This window comes from Solenopsis invicta, chromosome 4 (assembly GCF_016802725.1).
Source record: "Solenopsis invicta isolate M01_SB chromosome 4, UNIL_Sinv_3.0, whole genome shotgun sequence".
Classification (NCBI taxonomy): Eukaryota; Metazoa; Arthropoda; class Insecta; order Hymenoptera; family Formicidae; genus Solenopsis; species Solenopsis invicta.
The window spans coordinates 14965814-14971968 of record NC_052667.1 but is presented as its reverse complement, the minus strand read 5'-3'; the positions used below and the strand labels follow the sequence as shown (position 1 = coordinate 14971968).

At 31.6% G+C, this 6155-nt stretch overlaps 1 long non-coding RNA gene across 2 annotated transcripts; it reads right to left on the bottom strand.

Annotated features, from left to right (window-relative positions):
* Nucleotides 1-733: 733 nt before the first annotated feature.
* LOC120357477 lies at nucleotides 734-2656 on the bottom strand. 2 transcript variants are annotated; one of them, XR_005574490.1, is made up of 5 exons: nucleotides 2561-2656; nucleotides 2281-2471; nucleotides 1837-2107; nucleotides 1536-1731; nucleotides 734-1420 (listed from the first exon to the last, which is right to left on the bottom strand). It is a non-coding gene; the product is annotated as an uncharacterized LOC120357477 (long non-coding RNA). The 2 variants fall into 2 exon arrangements; XR_005574491.1 differs by lacking the exon at nucleotides 1536-1731 and having other exon boundaries at nucleotides 734-1512.
* Nucleotides 2657-6155: the final 3499 nt, after the last annotated feature.

Genomic DNA, 6155 nt, shown 5'->3' with positions numbered 1-6155 from the left:
CAAGATCCTTGACGATAGTTGATGCATCTATATTTATTTTTGCAAGTAATTTTTTTGGATGCTGTATTGATTTTATGTTCAACGCACTATATTTTATTGCAGGTTTGTCGTGCCATGAGATATTTTCCTCCTGAACAATGCAGTATGGTCAATGTTAAAGTGATCGGGTGTTTACTGTTTGTATGTGATGGCGACACACTATAGTTATACCGGTGATTCAAGAACAGATTGGAATATTCCATCTGCGACTTGCTCTCTTTGGCGAAAGGATATTTCTTGATGCATTCGACTTTATTTGATAATTTAACGAGTTTGTATGAAAATGTCTTAGAAGTATGGGAGAACATACAGAGGAATGCCATTGAAATGCATGGTAATTTGTTATTTACATATTTTAATTACTGTTTAACAAGTAGTACACAGATAATTTCCACATTATTGAATCTTGCACTTAGCTAGACTGGTTTTTTTTAAGCTCAAGATAAAATTATACTGAGTCCTGCGGATAGTTGGTTACATTTGTAGACTCGACGCAATTAGAAACATATCTAAACCACGGTAGGACAAAGGATAAAAAATTTGATCAAGATCTTATGATTCTGCGATAAAGAATGCGATGTTTTCCTCCAAAAATGCACTCCATCAACGTTGCCAAACCAGCAACGTTGATGGAGTGCATTTCTTAGGGTATAATTTCTGGAGTAGAATATCTGTCAGAAGGGAATAGAGTCAATTATGATAAATATACTAATCATGATTTATTCTAACCATGTTTTAATCTGAAACTGTACATAATAAAATTCCCATTATGCAAAATACCTTGTACCATACAAAAAAACCTATTTGTAATACAGATAAAATTATATTGTTACTGCCAAGAGCTATTGTTACAATTGTATAATCAATAAATCTTCCATTTAATTAAAAAAATTGACTTCTAGTTAATTTTAGCCGACTGTTTCGTACATTTACCCCGAGAATTTTAAGGTCGCTATTTAAAATCAGGCGTTGAAGCCAATCCGTTGCTATATCGTTCGACGTCTTACAAAGTTAACGGCATTACATAGTAAATAATTAGGTAATTCACATTGAAATACATTAAGCATTTGCCATTTCAAAAAAGAAGAAAAGACAACGGGAGGAAGGGACAAGTACGTATTGAAATTTTTAATTTATTTTAATTCATACACAAAAAAAGTTGGGACACGAATTAAGAATCGCTCTGTACGTATACATACATATAATTTATAAAATTGTGTATGAATTGAAATAAATTAAAAATTTCAATACGTACTTGTCCCTTCCTCCCAGAATGCCAAGTCGAGGATGCCGCTTAACGTACTGTCGAATACATTCGCGTCGAAGTCTATTCGCGCGCCATTCCCCATGTCCTTGCATGTTGTTCTCCATTGATTGTTCTCTATAAATAAAATCAACGATTATTTATTTTCCATTGCTTTACGACTAAATCATGATCAGTATATTTGTCAGAATTGTCTCTCTCTCTAGTCCCTTTTAACAGATAGAAATCATACCCTAAGAAATGCACGCCATTAACGTCGCTGGTTTGATTGACAAACGACTGCATTTTTTATTGCAGAATCATAAGGTTTTGATAAAATTCTTTATCCTTAACGTTTTTCTACCATTGGTTTAGATATGTTTCTAATTGCGTCGAGTCTACATGTAACCAACTATCCGCAGGACTCAGCATAATTTTATCATGAGTTGCTTAAAAAAAAAAACCAGTTTAGCTAAGTGCAAGATTCAATAATGTGGAAATTATCTGTATACTACTTGTTAAACAGTAATTAAAATATGTAAATAACAAATTACCATGCATTTCAATGGCATTCCTCTGTATGTTCTCCCATACTTCTAAGACATTTTCATACAAACTCGTTAGATTATCAAATAAAGTCGAATGCATCAAGAAATATCCTTTCGCCAAAGAGAGCAAGTCGCAGATGGAATATTCCAATCTGTTCTTGAATCACCGGTATAACTATAGTGTGTCGCCATCACATACAAACAGTAAACACCCGATCACTTTAACATTGACCATACTGCATTGTTCAGGAGGAAAATATCTCATGGCACGACAAACCTGCAATAAAATATAGTGCGTTGAACATAAAATCAATACAGCATCCAAAAAAATTACTTGCAAAAATAAATAAAGATGCATCAACTATCGTCAAGGATCTTGGATCCAATGTTATTTTATGTGTAAATATTAAATACATTTTCATCTTTCTGAAAAAATTAATTCTATTGTACTTTGCATTTGAGTGCATCCGAACAGGTTCTAATCGCTGGAGTTATGAATCTTGGTTCCAGACGAAGTACGGAGACTGCTTTCTCGGGAAGGATCATCCTGGGCTTGTGCTTCCGTCTCTGAATCTCGTTGATTAAATACCAATTCGCTTTTGCAACACCAATTGCACCTTCTCAGGGGGGCTATCACGGTTCTTAAAACGAGATGAAAATTACAAAAGTGAACAAATTTACTAGAATATCTATAACTTTATTAATATCAACAACTAATGAATTTGCTCACTTTTGTAATTTTCACCTCGTTTCAGAAACCGTAATAGCCCCCTCAGATATTTTGGAAATATGTGACTTACTGCACATTGTTTATCCTTACTGTCAAGAAAGAACCAGGAGTATCGAAATACTAGAGATTACACCGAACGCGCCTTCTGGTACTTCAGGACCAGTAGCGCCTGGAATCTATATTTCGGTCAATTACATGACTTTAAAATATTTTATTAAAATTATCTGGATAACTCACAAACGTTTCTGACGACACTTCAAAAGTCTTCAAACGAAATACAAACGAATCCATACAAGATTTTTGTTTAATTTAGCTCCGGTTAATTTTTTCGGCCAAATACACGGTGTAAAAATAAAAAATTAATTACAATTAATTGAAGGACTCACAAACCTTTTCAAATGCACTTCATAACTCTTCAAACGAAATACAAACGATTTAAAATAGTCATTTCTTCATCCGGAACTTTGCTTCGGTCAAGTACATACGAATCTGTAGGTCATTACGTCGCATATATAAAAACAGGCACAAAATGGCTTTATTATAATGATAATTCACATAAAGGTAAATCAAAAGTTATTGATGAACAAACAATGATAAAAAGTTACATATGCATTTACACCCTGTCATTAAATAATATTTAAAATATATATTAGCTTCAATAAAAAAATATAAATGTATAAACTGTACATACATATACACATGTATAATATACAGTGTTGCGCTTAGATAACTTAAAATTATCTAGATAAAGATAAGATAAATTACATTTAAAGTTATCTTAAATAAGATAAAGATGATTCAAATTTAATTTATCTAGATAAAAGATAAATTTATACATTGTTTTATCTAGATATTTTTAAGATAATTTAACTGTTAAGGAAGGACATAGAATACAGAAAAATTTTTATAAAACTTTTATTTATTGCTTGAACATTGAACATTTATTGATTAAAATAATTAATAAATGAAAAGAAAATTATAAATCATTATTTCTTAAAAATAATAGTTTTTTAAATAATTGATAATCGATTTCTACCAGGGAAAATATCTACTGTCCGCAACTGAAGAGGCGCTCTATTGCTGCCGATGATGGCAATGATGTATTATATTTTAGCGTCGAATTTGATCCGGGTTCGCCTTCAGTCGAAAACAATATTTGATTATAATAGTTGTTGCGACAGCGTGAGATCGACTTATGGTTTTTGTAGATGCGATTTTTGTAATCCCACTACACGTGATCTTAGATAATTTAATAAAGATAACACTTTTTTAAATCTGAGATAAGATAAAGATAATTTATATTCTGATTATCTAGATAAAGATAAGATAAAGCCATTTCTTTATCTAGATAATTATCTAGATAATTTTATATAAATAACAGCAAACACTGATTATATATATATATATATATATACAGGGTGTCTTAGTATAAGTGGCCACCCCCCTTTATCTCATAAACTAGTAGAGAGAGACCCAATAAATATAATATCAATTAAATGGTTTGAACTAAACTTTATTGTGAACACAGTGGTTACTTAAAAAAATTATCTATGTTAAAGAACAGTGAGACATGCATAACTTTTGCATGATAAAGTGAATACATTTATATGATAAAAGATGTAGTACTTTTTCTAATAAATACAATGATGCATGATTTATCAAAATTATTTTACAAATTATAGAAATTATGTCAGTTTAAAGTTTCGCGGGCGACTGATACCATTTCAGTTTTGTCTCTGCGGTGTGGCTTTCCGACTCCCGCTTTGGCGATTGACGTGTAACATTTTGATATCCGATTATAATATTCGATGTAATAATTTTATGAATTTGTAGATTTTTGTATTCTTATTACTTACATTTTACGTACACCAAATATTTATTCAGTCTATCTCTGCTAGTTTACGAGATAAAAGGAGTGGCCACTTATACTGGAACAACCTGTATATGTATAGTATATTATAAAAAAGTATTATACCATTTATATAAGTTATGATAAAAATAGCTTGAACACACATAAACGCAGCAGGACACATGCAGGCACGCAAAGAGACACACACACACCACAAGGAGAGTTTGGAGTCTTTAAATACTGTGGAATTGACGAAACACGGGGTCTTATCCTTGTGGTGTGCAAATACACACACACAAAAACACACACACAAACCGGAAAGAAGTTTACAATCATTAAATACTGAATTCTATTTTTGGCTGTACTGCGAATTCTGTTAATCTGACGTCATTTTGACATTAAACAAAGTTGTTGTGCTCGCCTAGCACAATCCGGCACAACTCGAGAAAATTCGGAAAAGTCACATTTTTTTTCACCTCCACCTCCTTTGGAACAATCCTCGGCTAACTTTCAACAGTAAGGAAGGTTTTCTTGGGTGGTTTCTATGCGCCTTAAGTAGCACAATTTGGCACAAGTTGCGGAATTGATTTATCTGTCACGGTTGAAAAGTTATGGGATTGAAAAGTTTCGCAATTGAAAAATCGAAATTCTTTTTTTTGAGTGTATCGCCAATTCCGTTGATCTGACGTCATTTTGACATAAAGCAAAGTTGTTCTTACCTAGCACAATCCGGCAAAACTCAAGAAAATTCGAAAAAGTCACTTTTTTTTACCCCCACCCCCTTTGGAACGATCTTCGGCCAACTCTCAAGGGTAAAGGAGGTTTTCTTGAATGGTTTCTACGCGCCTTGAGTAGCATAACTTGGCACAAGATACGGCACAGATTGATTTGTCTGTCATGATAGTAAAGTTATGGAGCCACGAATTTTTGTGTTTAAATATCTTATAATTTAATTTTTTTTCTGTCATTGTTGAAGATACATTTAAATACTTTGCGGCACAATATACAGTAGTTGAAGTTGTATCCAAAACAATTTTTATTTTATCGATATAATAAAATGGCGGTGCTGATGAAAAAAATGTTTTTTATTATTTATCGCTTTATTTTTTTAGATATGTGATTAGTTTTTGCGGCACAGTTTAGTACAAACCTAGCACAAATTAGCACAATTTTCATTTTCATTTTTTTTTAAATGGCGATGCTGGTAAAAAAAACGTTTTTTGTGATCTATCGCTTTATTTTTTGAGATATGTGATTTATTTTTGTGGCACGATGTAGCACAAACCGAACACAACTCAGCACAATTTTTATTTTTTTATTTTGGAAAATGGCGCTGCTAACTTCACGCACATAAATTTTTGATACCTGTTTGACGTCAAAATTATGTCATCGTGACATAATTTTCACGTTCTTTTGATTGTATACAAAAATATTGGCATAACGGAGACGTCAAAAAATTTATTTTATTTGTCATGTTTTGTTGTTTATGATATATCAGTTTATTATACATCTGTAGTAACATTTTTATATGAATACAATTACAGATAGGTTACAGAGATATTATGTAGGTTAGCATTCCTATTCAGTCATTTCTATGCAGTAATTTAATATGACTTCAACTTGGAAAATAAACAGAGGAAAATGATATTAATAGAAAAAGGAGTTAAGAACACAAAATGTATAATTTTAAATCAAATTAATCAAAATAAAAGAATTCATAATAAAGTATAATTATATAAAACGTGG